Source organism: Cavia porcellus, unplaced genomic scaffold (assembly GCF_034190915.1).
Source record: "Cavia porcellus strain 051 isolate PalLab524CR breed Dunkin Hartley unplaced genomic scaffold, mCavPor4.1 scaffold_22, whole genome shotgun sequence".
Taxonomy (NCBI): Eukaryota; Metazoa; Chordata; class Mammalia; order Rodentia; family Caviidae; genus Cavia; species Cavia porcellus.
Window position 1 is genome coordinate 62,156,495 of NW_026947505.1, and position 21,524 is coordinate 62,178,018.

General features: G+C 39.1%; 1 protein-coding gene and 1 long non-coding RNA gene across 14 annotated transcripts in view; one reads left to right on the top strand and one right to left on the bottom strand.

Annotated features, from left to right (window-relative positions):
* LOC134472143 (uncharacterized) overlaps positions 1-17,250 on the bottom strand; it is a 31,344-nt gene extending 14,094 nt beyond the window's left edge. Inside the window, exon 1 of the long non-coding RNA XR_010042024.1 lies at positions 16,885-17,250. This is a non-coding gene — a long non-coding RNA (uncharacterized LOC134472143). The remainder of the gene's footprint in view (positions 1-16,884) is intronic.
* A 128-nt stretch (positions 17,251-17,378) lies between these two features.
* Klhl32 (kelch like family member 32) overlaps positions 17,379-21,524 on the top strand; it is a 187,634-nt gene continuing 183,488 nt past the window's right edge. For 4 of the 13 annotated variants that reach the window (XM_063233272.1, XM_063233273.1, XM_063233275.1 and 1 more), the window contains exon 1: positions 17,382-17,721. The gene's annotated coding sequence lies outside the window, so the exon portion shown is untranslated. Of the gene's footprint in view, positions 17,722-21,524 lie in introns of all 13 variants that reach the window. The other 9 variants (XR_010042025.1, XM_013150027.3, XM_063233276.1 and 6 more) reach the window with 5 other exon arrangements.

Consider the following 21,524-nt stretch of genomic DNA (forward strand, 5'->3'; position numbering starts at 1 on the left):
GCGATGGTCATGAGTGTACTCCAGGTGCCCAAGGCAGAAACCCAGGTAGCAACCTCCATTCCACCTCCTTTTCACCCCCTGCATCACTCAGGGTACGTTGCTCTCATCTCTTTCTGGATTACATCCTCCACACTGACTTTCTTCCTTGGTTTCCATACTGATTCTGCACTGACCCTTTACAAATAAGCCAATTTGCTTATCATCCTAATTAACAACCAAACAAATGAACCATGCTTACCGGCTTCTACATTTCATTTCATCACCTTTTACTTGCATCTCCAGTCAATCAGTTTCCTCTTTTTCTGAAGCCCACTGGGACTACCCTCTATTGTTCCTTGTGCTGGAACTTTCTTCTCTCCATTAACCCTTAAAACAGACTAACTCTTGCTGTCTCCTCCTACCCCTCACTGTGGGTTATGGTTTAGATCTAAAATGGCCTCCAAAGCCTCCTGTGCTTGGAAGGAGCTGCATTTATGGAGTATCATAGCTGACTTGCTGTGAGGAGCTTGGGGCTCTTAGAAGAGGTGGGTCACTGTGGGCTTGCCCTGGAAGCACGGATCTCCTTTCCTGGCTCCTCCCTTGGCTCTCTGCTCCCTGGCTGTCATGAGTAGGGCAGCTTGTCTTCTGCCCACATCCTTTCAGCATGCCACCAACTATGACAAGACTGAAACTTGTAGAATGTGAGCCAAACTTCTGCTCCTTTAAGTTGTGGGTATCAGGCATTTTGTCCCAGGGGTGATAAAAGTGGCTAAGACATCGTGAAACCTTGCACAAGCTAACTTCACTGTGCTCCTGTCTTCTTTTCTGTAAAGAAGAGTTAATAATTCTATATCTGCCTCATGGATGTTAGAAGAGCTAAGTAAAATAGAATATTTCTAAGGGTTGAGGACTTAGACTGAAGCATGGAAGATAATAAGTATTATTACTATTATATTACAAGACTCAGAATATTTGTCACTATATCTAGGACTCCTTGCCTTTTGAGAAATCTCAATAAGGAGCCTCTTCTGAGTACTCCATATGCCATTACCCCAGAATTGTATTTGCCTGTTTGCCTGTCTCTTTTATCCCTCGTTACAATACACACACACACACACACACACACACACACAGACACACACACCACCACCACCACCACCACCACCAAAACTACCATCATCATCTCTAAGGTAGCTTGACAGCCCTGTAAGAACAAAAACCGTAACTATCATTTTACTACAGTATTGTTTTCCTAGAAGCTCAAAAATCTTTGGTGACTGAGTGATATGGGTGCCCTACATTAACATAAGCAGGTAGCCATAGAATACATCATGTGATAGCAATAATACATTGAAATCATATGAAATCTGTCTGCTTCTGCTAATCTCCCTTTCTAAGTGAGCTCTGAAGTTTTTAAAATGTGGATTGTGGCTATCTATAATTTTGATAGAATTAGAAAATGCTGATAACAAACTGTCGTCTTCTGACATGCCCTCATATTTAGGTACGTCATAATTCTGCTTGTCCTTGGCCACACCCCAGCAACTCTGAAATAGACTCCTGCATATTCTCCTGGAGGTTAGAGGCTACTCATACAAAATTATGATGTATTTGGCCTTGTAATTTGTCAAAAGTCCCAGAACTGTGAGTTCTAGCTTGCAGCTTGGTGCTATTAAATTTGTACCTACTCAGTGGTGTACAGCTAAACATTTAATATGTTGTTCTCTGCCAAGGAAAAGAACCCTAATTTGCGTCATTTGTTCATTTTCATAGGGTAAAATAGTCTTACCTTGGCTGATGTCAACCTGATGTTGCCAAATGCCTGAAAATTTACCAGTAACCTTTTGCAACTGATACAAGGTGGCTGCAGCATATCACAGTCTGAATGAGTCAGTGAAAGAATTATATGCAATTTTTATTTTTAGTTTCCATGAAGAACTATATCAGAGGATATAGAGGATATCAGAGTTAGCTGTCCAGAACTGGAGAAGAATTCTGAGACAAAGTGGTAATTTTGAGAGTCACTTGAGTCAGATTATCTCTAGCTTTCCTTGGCATAGTTGTACCTCAGCTACTGGGGCTCTCACCATAGAAATCAAGCCTGATACTGTCTCCTCCACCATCAAGGCAGGCAGATGTCCATGTCCCAACCTGCAATCCATGAGAACATTAACTTACACAGAAAAGTAGAATGATGGTTACAGATGGAATTACAGTTGCTACTCAGCAGACTTTAAAATAGATAATCCTGGACCAGGGATATAGCTCAGCAGCACAAATGCCTGTCTGGCAAGCACAAGGTCTGGAGTTCAATTCCGGGTACCAATAAGTAAATAAATATAAAATAAAATGTATTATCTTGGGCTCTCTAGAAGAGCTCAATATAATCAGAAGGGTCCTTAAAAATAGGAGAAAAAGAAAAGCAAAAAGATGGCAACATAAAAAGGATTTGGTCCCATTTTTGGCTTTGAAAATGAAGGAAGGGACCATGAGCAAAAGAAGGGAGAACCCATGAACAAAAGAATATGGACAACCTCTGGACACTAGAAGGTGACACAAAAAGATTCTGTTTTACAGCCTCCACAAATAAGGCTTATCCACTAAGATTTGAGTAGTATTCCGGGGAGACTCATGTAGGAATTCTAAGCTACAGAGATGTAATATAAGAAGTTTGTGTTGCTGTAAGCTTCTGTATTTGTGATAATTTGTTATGCCAGCAATAAGGAAATAATACAGATTGCACATTGCCAAGAACCCCCTGTACTTTCAAGAATTTACTTAATTTTAACTCCTTGTCTAGTGGGCTCCAAGGCATTGACTCTGTTACTTTAGCTATGATAATTACCCGATCTTCATTTCTCCCACATATTTACCTTCCCACAATTCATTGCCTTTCCTTTGTTTTGTCACTTTCCCACAACTTGTCACTCTTCGTAAGTCTTAGTGGTAGCATTGAATGCTGCTTGCATTTGAAATCTGATTTTCCCAAACAGACTGTGGTTTGTCTGCCTCCCCACATCACTGCCCACTTATAAGGTACCCAACCAAGTTGTCCCATGTCATATCTCACAAGAGGACTTTATCAGTATTAGCTTTAGAGCTATTCCTTGGATATACATGTCCACAGCCCTCACCATGTCCACATTCCTGATGCTTAAACCGTACATCATTACAATGGCCTTCCTAAGGCCCATTAGGAAAGTATGAATGTCACCCATTGAATAAAAAACACCTTGAATTGATAATCATAGCTTCCCATAGCACTGCCTGACTCTGTTTCTGAAGGCATTTCCTCTTATTTATCTACTTAAGCTTGTAACTCAATTGTAATGACATATACAGCTACTTTGCAAATCTCTGCTTCCTATTTCTATTCATTTTTAAATCCACCCATCTTCTAACAAATATTTTTTGGGTAGTTACTGCTTTTGAATATCTATATTGGCCATGTTAAAGGTACAAAAAATGGGCAAAACAATGAATTTCCACTGAAGTGCTTACAGTCTAGTAGAGGACACAGAGAAGTTCAGTAAAATCTAGCAACAGGTGACAGTGATACATGTCTGGTGACCTGGAAGCTCAGTCGAAGAAGTGATAGGGCTTTTATTCTTGATAATTTTATTCGCAGCTTGAAAGCATTTGTGTCTTAGGGGAAAGGTAACTGAGCTTGGGGGCTGGAAACCTGGGTTTCAGCCCAAACAGTACAATAATTTCCTGATTAATTAGGTGAATTATTGAGTCTCTATTCATGAAAAAAGGATATATAGCTACAATCGAATCATATCAAGAATTAATGTTCTGTAATCTGAAAAGAACTCGGTATATATCTTCCCAAGTTTACTTTTGGAGAGGATCATGCAATTTTGACATATAATTTATTTGGTACTGAAGATAACTCAAAGCAGCAAATACAGAAAGAATACTTTGCCTTCCTCTTTTCTATCTAAAAACCCAACATAAATTTAGCTTTGTGAAGGGAATGCCACATCCATAACAGGAAGAAAACGACCCTTATCATTGGAGACAGAAAGTCAGCAGTGAGATTGGTCTACACAAACAAACCTTCCTAAAATTACCCGATCTTCATTTCTCCCACATATTTACCTTCCCACAATCCATTGCCTTTCCTTTGTTTTGTCACTTTCCCACAACTTGTCACTCTTCGTAAAAATGATATATATGTGTTTGGATGCAACCACTTCCTTGATTCTTCAAGGATGGCCTCTGAACACATAAAAATTAAAATGTTAACATCAAATAAAATGTGTATGGCTTTTCTCCTAATAACTTCCCTCTGGTCAGTTTTCTTATGGTTCATTATACTATATTGCCTTATTAAATTGTAAGGTTTTAAAGACTGGTATATTAGTCAAAATTCTTATGTAGGGAATGATCAAACTCAAATTAATCAGAAAATGACAAGTTTGCTGCATGTAATAACAAATCATGGAAAGCTTAGGGATGGCAGTGGACTTAGGATAAATCTGGAGGCAAGAACTGAACTCTCTTACCCTCCTGTCTACTTCTCTTGGCTTCCTCTCTACTCCATTCAGAGTGACTTTATGTCATAAGACGGTTTTTCCTAGAGAACTGGAGGCTCCCAATTGATGATCTACAATGTTTCTGTTTATGAGTTTTGAGTTCACTATGGTGTGCAAGTGGTAGTAATTCAATTAATATGATACTTTGAATTTGATCATTTCCTGGGCTAGTGATATACATTACTATAGTTTTGAAATGCTGGGTACCAGAAGAGTGCTACAACACCTCATGAACTTCTGGACCACAACAGCAGACAAGGGATATTTTACAGTGAATTGCATTATTAAGTGTTGATGTTCATAGGTTTTATGTATTAAGTATATTTTTGGATTATGATATTTTAACTGAGTTGGGTTTATTGGGATGCAACCCTATCATAATTCAAAAAGCATCTCTACTTTTTAGCCTTCAGAACAGACAAAGGAGTTTCTTTCTCCATCTTGAATTAAAAATATTCTTTGGGAAGGTCTAGTTTCTAGTTGACTTGAGTTACACGTCAAACCCTGGGATCATGGTAGTGAATTCTGGTACTAGAAGAAGGATGCAGCCAGAGAGAGATTCTGGTAACAGAATACAATAGCCATGACAGAGGCACTAGTTCTGTGCAATGCCTCAATCACTATGACCTCTGTAGAGGACACATCCTGTCTTATATCCTCTAGAACCCAGAAGGAAACCTAGCAAGGTGTCTTGGTGTTCATCATATCTGGGTTTATCAGGAAGACTGTTGGATGTATTCTTCTCTGTAACAGGGACCAATTCCTATGATGTGCTTAAGAGTTTTCAGGGAGAAAAACATCAGCCTAAAGGAGGAGAATTTTTGTTTAAAAATATCAGGGGACTGAGGTGATTTTTGAGGCCAGAACATCTGTTATTCACATTATCCCTGAGCCAGCTTTCTGAGACTCAGGTCTGGGTCCAGAGGAGCTGTCAACTGCAGCATATTGAGAGGCGTGGTGGATTAACCAGCGATCAATTTGGAACAGTTGACCTGAATTAGTGTGGTCCTGGAGTGGGGCGGTGGAAGCCTATCTGAAGATTGTTGCCAACAGCAGAAAAGCTGAACTGGAGAGAGAAGACGATGCCGTTGATTCTCCAGAAGTTTGTCATGCTGGCTTTCCTGATAGGAACTCAAGTATTCTCATGGTTGGAGGAACTTGGATCCTTGCTGTCGCTGAGGATTGATGCTGTTTTCTTCGGGAGAGCTCTGGTCCTTACCTTAAGCATCGCTTCCTGGCTCCAGTGTAGATTCCTCAGCCTGCTGGCACAGATCCTTCAACCTACTGGTGCAGACTTTCCAACTTCTACCACTGATCTGTGGGCCTTCCCAGTGCAAATCCTTAATGCAGACTTCCATGAGACATTGCTGTGGGCTATAGGCCTCCAGCTGGACTTGTGGAGGACATTGCAATGGGCTCTAGGTCTTCATCTGGACTCGTGCAGAACATCATGGAATCCAGGCCCTCAGCTGAATTTTTTGGGTCTCTAGTGCCTGGACAGTTTTCCTGCACTCCCCTGCATTCAACTCTTTGGGTGAACACTATGAACTAATCCTACAAGTTATACATCCTGTATTAAATTTGTTCCCCTTGTTATAACCCTGGTTACAACAAGAGGTGAGACCAGAGAATTCACTGTTGGGACTGTCCAGTACATTGTAGAATGTCAGCTGCATCCAGGATTTGCCCTCTGAATGCCAGTAGTAGTCTCCTTTTCACTTTGGCAAAACAATAATGACTACAAACATATGCCCCCCTGAAGGATAAGCTCACATTTTTGCTGAGAACTATTGCCCAGAAAGAAGAAGAAAGAAAAAGAAAAAGAAAAAGAAAAAGAAAAAGAGAGGGCTGGGGATTTAGCTCAGTGGAGTAAGTGCCTGCTTGGGAAGTGTGAGGTCATGAGGTCTAACCTGGTGACAAAAACAAAAAGAGGAAACAAAAACAACAACAACAACAAAAAAAAAAAAAAAAAAAAGAAAGAAAGAAAGAAAAAGAAAAAAAAAAAAAAAAAAGGAAGCTGATGTTCAGCGCTTCCATGGAGTCTCATTGACAGCATCTGCAGCAAAAGGACCGTTTCTTCTTCTCTCCAGAATGCACTGACTCAATGAGCTCATTGATAAAACTCCTTTATGACAACTTGAAATAAAAATTGGGCCTGGGATGCTGGTTTTTGCTGAGAGACATTTGGAACCTGTAGAAATACTCTTGTGTTACTTTTAACAGTTGTTATGATCTATTTTCATCTCCAAACTGACGTGACCTGGGAAGTATTAGTCAAATTTTAATGAATGGGTGATTTTAATGAATGAAGTTAATAATAACAATTTTTTTCTCAATGTCATGTTTAAATTCATTCATTACTATAGTGAGATAAGAATTTTAGAACCATCAGGTATATTAATCTACATTATACTGTAAAACGGTGATGAACTTTCTGTGAAAATTGATCCCACACAGATAGTTCTAAGATTAGAAACTAAAATTTTAAAATGCATCACTGAATATTCAGTTTTAATTCCATGATTGGTGGCCTAAATATAGGAGAGAAAAATTTTAAAATAGAGTCCAGGAGATAGCTTTGCATTCAGTGGATCATTCATCATTTTTTAAAAATTGTTATGCCATTAAAGAAATATTAATTATTTTAAAATCACAATTTTGATTCTACCTGAAATAAGTTTTAAATCTGTAATTGGGAACAAGAAGGGATAATAAAATGAAGTAATTAAAAGAAATAAAATTCCCTCCAATTAATGATTCCTTTAAAACACAGACAAAGTTAATAGCTATGTTTTGCCTGTGCCTCGTCCCTGGCCCCTTATTGCAGTGAGAAGAGCTCACCGCTTACTTTGGGAAGCACTTGTCCATCCCACAAGGGCCTGCTCCTCCCTCCCCTCACCCCAAGCTCAGTATTCATGAGTGCCAGGGGCCAGTGAGGGAGACTCTCCTGGGAACTTGAATCTCAGATGGAGTGAAGTTACGTGGGTTCTCCGTCCTGCTGAAAGCTGAAGTTTGTAGGTTTTGCTTTCCAGTCATTCACTTGTATGAGTCATCGAGGACCTCTCTTTTGTTTTTGTTTTTGTTTTTTTGAATTTTATTTAAAGAAAGACTAAGCAAAACAGAAAATGGGTAGAAATAATACATACTTTCAAAGAAAAAATAAACAGTAAGAAATCACTAGTTACAGATTGTCCTCTTACAAATACTTATTCAAGATACTAAAGTGGAGCATATAAAGTGGGGATTCAAACAGTGAGATTGCAACCAGTTCTGTTCAACTATCCAACAATAATGCAGAAATATGGTTATCAATCCTATACACTTAAACATACATGCAGTTATCCATATCTTCAATTATGTTGACATTGAATAAACCCAAGCAGGCTAATATCACTCTGAACAAAGAATGATACTATTGCTGGGTGTCACATTATGATCCTCCTGGATCAGAACTGGCTATTTTAGTGTCTCTTTTTCTTCAAAGTATCTGTTCATTTCATCATGTGTCATAAGATCAGTTCTCATAAATTGTTTATAGATTCTACACATGCATGAGTCTTAACATGTATTTCTATCCTTTCTATATTGGAGGGAAAAACAAAACAAAGCAAGACAAAACAAAATATATTCCTATAAACACATGAAATGAAAAAGATATATAAGACCATTGTACAAGGAGTTCTATCATAGTTCCTGTGTTGTCTCTTGTTATCTTCAATAGAATTGGCTATATCAGACATAGTATAACTGAATATGTCTGTACATAACAGTATTAATAAAAACACAACTTTGTAGATAGTATAGAACTTCAAAAACCAGCAGTTTTCAAGCCAGAATGTGTATCGTAGAGTCTTGTTATCTTCAGTGTAGTTGCCTATGCTCTCACACTTGATACTATCAATCATATCAGTTTTGAATAAAATCTGTCAATACCAAACAGCAATCAAACAAATCAGATTTAACTAAGATCAGTCATGATAAAACAGTATCAGTCACACAGGACTCCAGATTAAGTTAACAGGAAATTAAAGATGATTACTGTGCTATATCCTGATGGTTTTGGGATAGCTGTCTGTGCCCTCAAATCTAATGCAACTACACAAACTTGATACAGAATAAAAATCTATCTAAGCAGAGCGGTGCGAATAATGTGGGTTTTAAATCCTGATACACTATTAACAATATCTTCTGCCATCTTAAGACTCTCCCTCCCCTTTCACTTCCCCAGGGTACACTGTGCATTTTTGGGTCTGAACAAGACCCTTGGTTTTAAATCGGGGGGGGGGGGGTCTGCTATTTACCTAAGTGGTTCTGAACCCTCTCTCTCCTGGACTTGATCTTTAATCATATTCCTTTACCTATTAAAGCCTGTCTTTCCAACCTATTCACAAATACTGGTCTAGTTGCCCCTATTACTCTCTGGTTCTCTGTCACATAGAGCATTTTTCTGTCATATTTGATTTTCAGTCCATGTACTCTTTTTCATGTTAATTATATTTCCTATAAATAGCATCTCGGTGGACCCTACCTCCTGATCTACTCTGCATGTGGTACTTTTTTTTTTAATTTAGTGTATCAAGGCCATCTATGTTAGAGATGATAACCAACCTTCTCTGCCTCAATTCTGTTATGTTCTTTTTTTGCCATCAGTTGTCTGCTTGTCTTCTTCATTCTGTTTTCTGCTTCATTCATTGAGGCCTCTCTGCCACTGTTCCTGGAATCCTAGTACTTTTCTCTAGAATGCCATGCAGTATTCTCTGTAGAGTTGGATTGGTGGTCGCGAATTTCCCAAGTTCCTCTTTGTTTGGAAGCATCTTGTTTCTCCATTAATTTCTAGAGACAGATTTGCAGGGTGTATCAATCTGGTATATCAATCTCTTCTTGACTTGATTGTGTTGAGAAGTCTGCCATTATTCTGATGGGCCTTCCTTTATAGGTTATCTGTTTCTTGTCTCTAACAGCTTTTAATATTCTGTTCTTATATTGAATTTCTGGGATCTTGATTATTATATGCCTGGGTGTTGCTCTGTTTTGGTTGTAGGTGGTTATAGTTCTGTATGCCTCATACATCTGCATATCATTTCCTTTTCCTATGTTTGGGAAGTTTTCCTCAATTATTTCTGTGAAAAGCCTTTGTACTTCCTTTGTTTGTACCCCTGCTTCTTCATTCACATTCTTTATTCTCAACTTATAGATGCTCTTGTTGTCCTCTAGCCTTTGTATTATTAGTGCTTGTTTCCTTGTTATTTTTAAAAAGATTTTCCTTTCATAATCCCACATTGCAAACCTGTCCTCCAGTTTGGATAATCTATCTTTAGTTTCTTTCAAGCAGTTTTGCCATCTTTCCATAGAGTTTTTAATTTCCTGGTAATCTCTTTGAATCTGCTTCATGTATTCTATATTTTCTTTATATTCTTCATCAAATTGTTCTCTCCTTTGAGTTCCTCCATTCTTCCATCTGTGTCTATTTGAGGGGTGCTTAGTATCTCTTTTATTAATCTTCTTATATCTTGCTTTACTTGGCTAAATATTTCACTTTTGAACTCATCTATGAGGTCCTGAAAGATATCTCTTTATGTCCACTGGTGCCATGTCTGAAATTGCATGTTTGCTATTCTCATTCTCCTTTGTATTTACCTGTCCTGGGTCAATGTTCTCAGGGTTGGGACCTGGGGACTTTTTCTTGTTACTTCCTTTTCCATCTTTTTTGTTTCTTCCAGGAGACCCCAGTTTCTTTCTTTATTGGTTACAATTCTTCTGAAGCATGCTGGCTAGGTGACCCTTCCCTGCAGTCTGCTAGTGAGTTGCAAACAGGGGCAGTGTATGGTGCCCTCTGGATCAGTCAACCTGCTGAGGCCTTCACTGTATTAGTGTGCACTGCCTCCCCTCCAGGTCAGTCAACCTGCTGAGGCCTTCACTGTGTTAGTATGCACCACCGCATAGGGAATTGATTTCAGATAATTTATTTGGTCTCAGCCAGGTCACGTGATCCAGGCCAAGCTCACTCCACCAATCCCATTTCGGAAGGGAACAACTGACTAAAGTCACTGCTGCCTGTTCCTGCCAGTCCTGCTTGGTCCCAGAATGTTGTCTGTTGGAGGCCCCTTTTCTGGAATGGTTTTATTTTAGTCACTCACCACAGGTCAATGCAGGCTCCCTGCTAGCTCAGCTCTCTGTTTGGCTCACTAACCCCTGACCTCAATGTGACTTCATTTCCAGTGAGTCAAAGTGGGGGGGATTTCCAATGGCTTGGTAAGTCGCTGCCACTTGGGTTTAGGCACTGCAGTGGGTGCACTAACCATTTATCTGTTCCAATAGTAGCCGTGGGACTGTATGTTTGATTGGTTCTTCTCACCTTAGTTTCTTCTTGGGATGAGAGAATTCATCTCCCTCTGTTCAGGACTCCCCTCATTGTATTATGTTGAATTCTAAGTTGACTATCTCAGGGAGCCTCTGTAGCCAGCTGTTATCTATCCGCCATCTTTGCTCCTCCCTGTCCTTTCAATGAAATATTTTTTGCTTATGAAAAATTAGTTTCATTTCTTAAAATGGAGCCAAAGAACTTTAACTGATATCAGATACACAACTCTGGCCAAAACGTATTATGACTTAGTACTATAGCTAAAGAGAAAGGAGGAGGTTCTGGAAAAAAAATGGAATGAGAACTAAAATATGAGTATCTTGGGACTTAGTTGATTTAAATGTTGCAAGTGTGGGCTCTATTTACATGAGGTTCCTTTCTTAAAAATTTTTCTACCAATTATATATAGGTATAGTTATTTACCAATGTGATCTGGTTAATTTCAGGACTCCTAAAATGTTTAAGCAATTTTTTTCTCTTCTTCTTCACCCTCTGTGCTTCCCCCTCCTCACACACCCCTGCTCTTCCTTTTCTTTCTTCTTCTTCCCATGCTGGGGACGAACTCTGGGACTCTAGGCAAGTGGTATACCACTGAGCTACATTTACTAAACGATTTTTTTCGGTGATGCTTACTATTTTTCAGTAATGCAAGTCAGTGTTATCATACCCATTTTCATAGGTTGACTCTAACAAGTGGAACATTTTATTTACTAATGAATTTAAATATTATAAATGATATTCATGATTATCATAAAGATTATAAAAGGTACCTAATGGTATAAGTGGAAAATGAAAGATTCATGGCATGCTCTTGGCTTGAGAAAATAGTTTCTTACCTAGAATACTTATAGACATAACTTAAAATGCTTTTAGTTTTTTGTGTTTCTTAGTACTCTGACCTGTTGCCCAGTCAATCAAGGAAGCCTTCATATAATAATAGTTAGTGGGGACAGGTCAAGGAAATAAGCAAGCAAGCAGTGATACGAACAAACCGGATTTGTTTGTGGACTTGAGTTTCAGAAGGCCACGCCTCCAGGGTAAAGCAGAGGTTTACATGTCCAGAAGAAGAAAGGATTTATGGGAAAAACATGATGAGGAAAGCAAAACTCATCAACTGGGAAAACTGGAGAGGTTTCCATGGGTGTGATGATGAAAGTGTTACTGGGTGGGGTATGGACTAGCACTGTCTCCCGTGTTCTTATTGTCTCATTAAATGAATTAAGACAATTGGTGAATGTAAAAACAGCTGCTTTCATGCAGAAATAAGAAAAAGAAAAGAAGAACAAAAGAAGTTCTCAGGATAAAAAAGGGTGCTTTAAAGGAAAAAGAGAAGATATTTCTTGTAAGCAGAACAGAGCCCTGCAGGAAAAAAGGGCAGTGGCGGCAGTCAGTTGCTTTTTTATCCTCTTTGATGGCTGGTCCAGGCGGTCCCACTCCATTTCTGCTGGAAGATGGATACCAAGTGCCAGGTTCACATGTTCTTGTATCAGAAGATTGATACCATGTTCAGGGTTTGGCTTGATCTCAGGAGTCGCTGCTCTGTGCTCATGATTAATAGGCCTCTTCAGTAGGCAAGTTGTGCCCAATAGCTCCAGCCATGTTGCTGTGCCCTAGCCTCTTATCAGTAGCTAGTGTCAACTTAATAAAGAAGTATGATCCTCAAGGCCAGGATAATGGGCCTGGTTAGGAAGAAGAATCCTGGGCCAGGGGTACAATTAGCAGTAGAAATACCATTCTCTACCACTGTCCCCCAGAACCTTCTGACTTCGTCTTCATTAAGCTGAGCTCAGCACTGTGTCCCACCACAGTAAAACATTCAGCAGGGGAAGGGACCCATCCTGACCCTTTTGATGGCTAGGATCTGTGAATCCCTTGGGTCAGAGAGTGGCAGAGTGTCAGTGACAGTGGTATGACAGGGTAGGTCCCAGAATCTTTATGTATGTGAGATTGGAGCCTGAAATGAACTCATTTCCTCTTGAACCAGTAAGATGGAAAACAGTTACACACACAACTCTCTCTTTTCCTCCCTTCATATTTTACCCAAACTAGATCAGATTATACCAACTGACTTTCAATTTGCTGTTTAAGAAAACTGATATACCTTTGATGTCACAATGTGAAAATCAGCAGTTAAAAAAACAGCTACTTAGTATCCTCATATTTTGACTGGCCCCTGATAATACTTCTGTAGTTTTGTCTCTGTCACTCTGTCCTCCTATTTTTTCTTCTCCTTGGATATTACTAAGATTTTGGCAGATTTGTACGTGTATATAACATAGCTTGGTTGTTTCCCCACATCAGCTCCTTCGCCCATCCTGCTCCGTAGTTTCACGTTTTGCAGGGTTTCAGGGCATATAGTACACTTCGATCCTATTTGTCTTTCCTATTACTTTCCCCTCATCCTTATTCTTTTCATTTTGCTTAATAAGTCTCCCTTCTACTTTCTGGTCATATTTTTTAGATTATACAAACATATTAGGGAAAATATTCTATATTTGTCTGAGTCAGGCTTATTTTTCTTAACATGGTGATTTTTTTATGAATGACAAAATTTTGTGTTTTTTATTGCTGAGTAATACTGTATATGTACAATATTTTCTATTTTGAGTCATCCATTGATGGGCGTTTAGGGTAGTTCCATGTCTTGGTTATTGAACATGGTGCCACAATAAACTGATATGCAGGTATCACCATGACATGCTGACTTTAAATCCTTCAAATATATAGCAAATATTGGCTTACCTGAATCAAATGATAGCTCTATTTTTGAGAATTTGAGAATTTTCATATTGATTTCTGTGGTAGCTACACTAATTTACATTCCCATCAGCAGTGTAAAAAGGTTCCTTCGCCCTCTGCATTGACAATCTTTTTATGTAAGATTTTGAACTTTTATTTGAAGTACACCTAATTTTTAGAGGCTGAGGTGGAACAAAAGATACATAGAGTTTTAAAAAATGTAAATATTGACAAGCTGTCCTCCAAAATGTTCACTTTCACTCTCATTCGCATTTACCCACCTTCTTTCTAATATTAGGTATTATATTGTTTTGTATTTTTGACAATTGGATACATGAAAAAGTATGATTGATTTTAACATTGCCTTACCCTAACAAGAGCCCATTTTCTATTTTGTCTGTACCTCTTTAGTAATGCATTTAGTCATGTAATTAAAATATTTATAGGTAGGGATTATTTTCTATTCACTACAGTAAATTTTACTAAGTTCCTATTACATGTCTAGTTGAATAGAATGAATTAGACTGAAAATATCATTTGGTACCACAGAATGTAGCAGGAAAAATGTAAATTTCTAACATTTTAACATTAAACATTTTCACAATGATATATGTGCATCCATGTTTATAGCAGTACAAGTTGTAATAACTAGATTTTGGAAACAACCTGAATGCCCATCAACTGAGGAATGGATAAAAAAGATGTGGTATTTTTGTACAACAGAGAACTACTCAGCTATAAAGAATGATCACATTGAGATTTTTATAAGTAAGTAGATGTAACTTGAGACCATACTCATAAGTGAAATCATCAAACTCACACGTGTAAATACCATACTATCTCCCTAGTGTAAGAAATGGTAAGAGTAATAAGATACAAAAGTCTCAATAAATACAGTGAAAGGCTAAGAATCTGCTCAAGGGGGGGGGGATAATATCTCGGGGAGAAGGAGGAAAAAGAAAAAGGAAGGGAAAAGAAAAAATATCTAAATTTGTATAGACACACGAAAGATAGCTAAGATGATTATGCTACAAATTCCATTAAGTTCATAGAACAAAGCAGTTAATAGTCATAGGATTAAAACAATTTTGCATGTTTGTGTCAGGTGACCTGAGGAACACTTGAAGATCACTATGTAAAAATATCAAACTTAGTTCTGTCCCTACTACTGTGTTTTGAAAGTCTGCCTATATCATTATTGTTTTGGGCTCTTTGCTATCGTCATTTGTCTTTTTTGTTTCTTATTTTTCCAGTAATGTTTGTTTTGTTTTTCCCTCTAAAACAGAAAGGATAGGAATACATGTAGAGGCCTATACATGCATAGAACTTCTCCTAAACAGTTCATGAGAATAGGTTATATTATGTGTGATGGAAAAAACAGCTACTTTGAAGAAAAACAGACTTATGGTATGCATTGATGATTCCATATCATTATGTGTGAAATCCATGAATGCTTCTATTTTGTTCAGAGTGGTTTTAGGCTGTTTTGTATTGTTTAATTTCAACATACATAAAGGTATGGACAGCTATTTTGAAAAGAACCAGAGACATTATGGTAGCCCATTGTTAATTTTCATGTTGTGTGGTTTTGAAGGCCTGTAATGCCTTCATTACTCTGTTTTTATCAGCTTTATACTATTTTGTTTTGGATGAATTCATGGTCTGTGACGATATAGACAACCATTTAAAAGAAAACAAGAGACATTGTGGTAGTCACTGTAGCTCTCCTGCTGTGCTTTGAAATCTGTGTCATACTGTTTTCTTCTGATCTGCTTTGTTCTGTTTTGTTCTGTTTAGTTTTACCCTTTTTAAACATAAAATTAAAAAAAAAAAAACTTTCCCTTGGCACAATTAGGTTTGAGTGATGCTGATTCCTATTGAATAGGATGAAAAAGCTACAGCACACACCCATGAGTAGTTGAATAAACTGAATTATTTAATTTAAACACATCTTAACTCAATAAATTAGCTAGAGTTATTTGTGTTTTCTACTTGAAAACTGGAGAGTATCTGCCAGAAATCAATTTTCATTTTTGGATAATACTGATCTGTTTTCTCTGTTAGTATAGTAATTAAAAATACGGCTCAGTGACTCTTAATGTGATAGAAACCCTCAATACCGGCCTTAGGAATGACACTGAACTTCCTCACTTGCTATGGGAAAAGGCTGCCATGAGAGGGGTTTGCTCTGAAGTAGAATAAGGAACTGGGATATAGTCATTAGATCATACAAAGCTTGTAACACTAGATTTGTTCTGTGCTTTTATGTCTTTGTCCATGGACAAGCTCACGATACATGAAAACAACAACAAAAATGCCACAAAAGCTATGATGTTCCAAAACATTTCCCAGAAAAAGATAAAAGTAAGTGTTCCATACTCAACCAAAGACTAGTGAAAGAAATTTCCTTAGTGTGAGAACTCAAGAGTCTACAATACCCCATTGTTACAGGGGTCCTGCTAAACGAATTTCCCTAACTGATTTAACCTGGTACCGTATTTCCTGTTGGGAAGGTATTTTCCAGCTGCTCGCTGTTCATTTTTCTTTCTTGAATCTCACATAGCGCTGTAATCAGTGTCCTACCCTAGCCAACTTGACTGGCTGAGATGCCAAGTTAGGAAAACTGCAAGAGGGAATCTGGATTGGGAATACAGTGTAAAGAGCAATAGATGGGGTTCATTTATCCCAGCAAGAGTCCACTCATGACATTCCTGCCCTAATTATCTCGTTTTACTGCTTTCCTGCCCTCTGAAGTTACCGTAACTCCTGATGACTTCCCAGCCTGGTCATCTAGGCAGGCCTCCATCCAGTCTGTCTCTACTCTTCTACTAATTTCCTTTTGTTTAAATTGAGTGAAGCAGTCTTCTGTTGTCTGCCACCAAAGGACCCACACCATTTATTTTCTTCTTCAGTTTATCTCTTAGTATGACGACTGAAACAGAGACAGTATCTTCTTATTAACAACTAAAAGCCCTAACCTAACAACATTGCCCACCACATTCTAAGGACTAACTTTAAAAAAAAAAAAGGGTTAAGCAAGTAATCACTAAAGAACAGCTTTTAGGAAGCATCGTTTTTAAAAGTTATTTTCTTGAGGAGAAAGAACCTATTTAATGGTACACGAGATAGAAAGTATCTTAAATCTCTTGTAAGGGAGCAAACTGAGAAATGTCTGGGCTGAGGGCCTGGAATTTAATGGTAGGGTACTGCGGTTGTCGGTGGTTTTAGTGCTGACTACGCTACTGTGGAACCAAATAAAATTACCCTTTCTCATTCCACAGGTTCAGGGCTTCTGTCCAGCGCTGAGGGGTTTGACCCCTGACATTTCTTAGTCCCCCTGAGTTTGTTCCCAACGTTACCGTGAAACAGATTATCCTAAGGCCTTCGGGGCACTAGGCGCAGAGGCAACTTGAACTTCACGAGTCAGCGGGTCGGGGGAGGGAAGCCGAGGGCCACCACTCCCCGCACACCAGGCTGGGGTCACTACGCAGTTGGCACAAACCGCTCGATGGCCCTGGCGAGGGAGTCCGAGGCGCGCTCTGCGCTCCACCGCGTCCGCCTCGGCAGGCTCCGCAGCTGCAGCAGCCGCCCGGACGCAGCGGCCAGCAGCGGGTCTGCAGCTCGGCCGGCCGGGGGAGGGGCACTTCCGGGAGCGCGGGCGCGCGCGGCGGGGGCGGGGCGGGCGGGAGCGCGCGCCCGGCGGGGGCGGGGCGGGAGGGGCGTTCCGTGCGCCGCCCGGCGGCCGTCTCGGTGCGTCTCGGCTGACGCTGCGGCCGGGCTGGGAGCCGGCCGGGCCAGCTGCGGGGCTGCGCTCTGGTGCTTTTTCTTTACTAGAGGACGCTCCTTCCCTGCGAGGGAGGCGGGGGCGCGCAGCGGCGCGCGCACTCTGCATATACACGCACAGACACACGCGCACACACACACGCACGCACACACACATCCCGACAAGAACGCTAGCACGCGGGTCTCCGCTACCGCAGCCCAACCGGCCGAGCGAAGCTGCTGCATTTATCTTAACCCGGTCTTCGTGGGGCGAAGCAGAGTCATTGTGCATCGGGGAGAGCCCGGTGCTGCGCTGCTGCAGACTGCTCACCCCATCGGGTAAGCCAGACCCTCTCCTTGAAATCAGTTTGGGGTTAGTGCCTGCAGACCCGGGGAGAAGGCGGGAGGCTGCTGGTGTGCAGAGTGTGAGGGACGTGGAGTTGGAATTTCAGGAGCTGCAGCCTCTACCAGCGGCCTCTACCAGCGTCGTCTAGTGGGAGCAATTACTACTCGGGTTACTTGTTTGCCAACCCTGGAGTTGCTCCCTCTTTCTCTCTTCCTCTAGCCCAGTACGCACTATGTTCCTTGGTTGCCAAGGAGACCTGCTTAAACATCAGTCTTGGGACATCAATTGAAAGAACTGGTCTCTTAAACGATGCTGTTATGTATTTTGATTTTTAAAATAAGATAGACACGGAGGACCTCGTGGCAGTTTGACATTCATTAATTTGCATTTAGGCTATGTTTTCATTCAACATCAGGAAAAGCTATAATTGCACTATATGACATGCTTTTAAAAGGATTCATCAGATGAATTTTTCAACAGATCGTGTCTTGAATCATAAATTATCCTGTTCTGGTGATCTTATAAAGAATGCTGATTCCAATTTAAATCCCGTTTCCCTCGATTTCTAGTTCTGATTTGCAGGTGGCTTAAGCATGATTACCTTAATAATTAAAATAGATGATTTGCGATTCCCCACACCAGGTTGATTTTCAGCTGTAAATTGACCAGAACAGGAGTAGGCATCTGTGAATTCCTCAGGAACAAGTTAGCATTCATGACGTGCATCTGTGTTAACATTCTATATGTACTGTCTTGTTACTAAATTTTCCCCACCTTTGCTCATTTCTGAGAATATTTTCTTTCAAACCTTCTGTTGACTTGTTGAGATATATTGATATAGATATAAAACAATTATTGATAGAGATATATTGATAGAGATAGATATAAAACAAGTACAGTGGCTTCACACTCCATTCTAAGCTTTCAGAGCTCATATTAAATGTGCATTTTTTTTGATGTATTGGATCCTTTACTAAAACACTAACAGAGCCCACAATAAGATAGAGACCTTATTTCATAGGATCCTCTAACATCCGGGCCGCTAATTCTGTTTTGAGGCCTTCCATGCTAGTGGGTAAACTTGTAACACAGCTCTTGAAGTCTTCAGCAGTCCAATAACTAATTACACTTTGCACTGATTTTATACTTCACAAATACAAATGACTTAGTAAAGATTCACTGCCATTAAAGAGTTCATTTTGTTTCTCTGTGATATCTGTTCATCTTTTCTACCTTTTGATAATGCAAAGGACGTAGTATTTTTTAATTTAGATTTTAAACTGTCATATGGGATGTAATAGTATGAGGAACAAGGAAGCCAAGTAATAACTGAGGTAGGAAAGGAGGATTTATGCAACTCACAGAGTGCTGTGAGATAAACAGAATGATAGGTATTTTACATTATAGTTTATGTATCACTTTTCATTTATTTCTTTTTTAAATCCTCATAATAACCATGAAGTCAAGGAATTATCCTCAGTATAAAGCTCAGGGATCCAAGACTTAAACCTTTTGGAAGGTCAGAAAGCTAGTGTTGAGGAAGCTTAAAAAATGTGTCTGCATAGAAAATGTGTGCAGGGGTTTGACAAGTGAGACAGAGGAGCTGAGCAACCTGGTGAAGGGGCAGGGAAGGTGAGTGTGGGCTGCAGACTCTCCAGCAGGCGAACCTCCGGAAGGAGGGCAGTTCCTACTGTACTGGAGTTGTTGCCCAGGTCTAAAACCATGTTTTTCAGGAAAAACAGAAGGTTTGAATTCTTTTATGTGAAGTGTTCTTAATTTTAAATGTTTGTCTGAGCTACATGTGGCCTGTGTGTGATCTGCTGGTTTGCAATCCATAACTACTGAGGTGTCACCCAATGTAAGCTATTATTCTCTAATAAAATACTGGAGTGTCTCAGTACATCCATCATTATAACAGTGATCAGGAGTTTTCTGGTTTTAATATTAAAGTCTAATAAATGTTCTACATTGTTCTTCAATAAAAAGGTCCACATTTCTTTCTGAGGTATCCTGCATCTCTTTGTTATAGTTCAAAAAAAGACAACAAAGCATGAAGAGCTCCAAAATAGGAATTTTGAATCTGATGAAACCAAACCATTTGTAATTTAATACTTCTTAAGCTCCTGGATTAAATTTTTCTTGGCACAGAGTCAGGATGTATAGAAAAGTTCAGCTGAACATAGTTGTCCCTTTGTATCTATTAAGTTCTGTCAATCATTTGCAGATCAAAAGTATTTGGACTTGAGATCTTAGCCAAGGGGACATAAGGCACAATGGCTACTTTTATTTTCTATATATAGTAGGAGTATATCTTACAGAGGAAAGACCAGAACAGACTCATTAGGAGAGATAGAGAAGTCATTGACTTTTTCTGGTGATCTTGAATGGGAGAGATCTGTTTCAGGCTCATAATTCCTACAGACTTTCATCAGCCAACCAAAGCATCATAACAAAAAGTCATGTATGAAGAATTAGGTCTGCTTATTCAGATTCCTAAAAGGCTGTAAAAAAATAAAGGAAGAAGACATATTTTTCATGAATCCTTAACGCAGAAGAAGGACCAGTGAACAGAGAGCCTACAACGAAAGGTTTTTAGCGCTTTAGAAGCAAAAGAAATCGCTGAACTAGAAAGATCTTAATTGGACTAGGATGCAGGTGAATTCCTGTTCCACTGGAGATTAGTGACCAGCAAAATCTCCCAAATATTTTTCAAATCTAACAGAAAAACTTCAGTCACGTAGGACAGATATACAGCTGACTGGGAGCTGTCTATGGATCCATCCAGCCATCAACACGTACATACCCACATGTATATGTTATTACTCATTATTTTTTTCTGTTTATTGAGTTTGGTGTTTATATTTGTTATTTCATTCTAACTTATTTTTTCTTTGTAGGCTTTAAACAATATCATAGGTTATACAAGTTTTATTTATTTTAAAAATATATAATTTTAAGAAGTATACATTTTCTTCTGACTACAGATAATATTACATATCATAGGTTTAGATATGAGGTATTCTCTTTGTTACCTGTAAAATAATTTGTATGTCCAGGTTTGATTTTTCTTCTGATTTTTAACCTATAGATGTTAATTTGTGAATGATGAGTATTCTCTTTAAAAAGCACTTTGAAAAAATGTATATGGAATACTTTATTATTATTCATAAACTATGACAATTATTACATTGCATCGACATCTTATGAGGCATTGTAAATGATCTAGAGATGATTTAAAATGTATAGTAGGATATGTATATACTATATACAAAGATTTTGCCATATTACATAAGATACGTGAGTATCTATGAATTTTGATGTCTGGTGGAGTCCTAGAACAGTCCCCCAAAGATGACTGAAACACAGCTGTACTTTATTGTAAGAAGAGGCAGAAGAAAAAGTTGATTAGAAAAAGGAGCATCCTGAGCTGTTTCAATGAATACCTCTTATTAAGGCATTAAGTAATTGGTTAGGACCCACCACAAAATATTGAAGACACCATAGGAACAAAAACCATGGACTGAAAGGGAACATTCAGTTCTAGTACTCTGGCCTAGAAGATGCTGTTCACTCCTTTAAGCCATCTGATAGTGAAACAAGTACCATTTGAAAAGCTGCCGAGTTCTCATGTTTTTACAGAAGCTACAGAGATACCAGGGGACTTCACTGCAGCAGGAAGTCTGGAAAGAGTATTGTTTTATTTATATTGTTTCTTTTGTGGATTCAGAGACATGTAATTTGAGAGGGGGCCAAAAGATGTGAACACTGACCTCTAATGGTTCACTTGTTCTAAAAT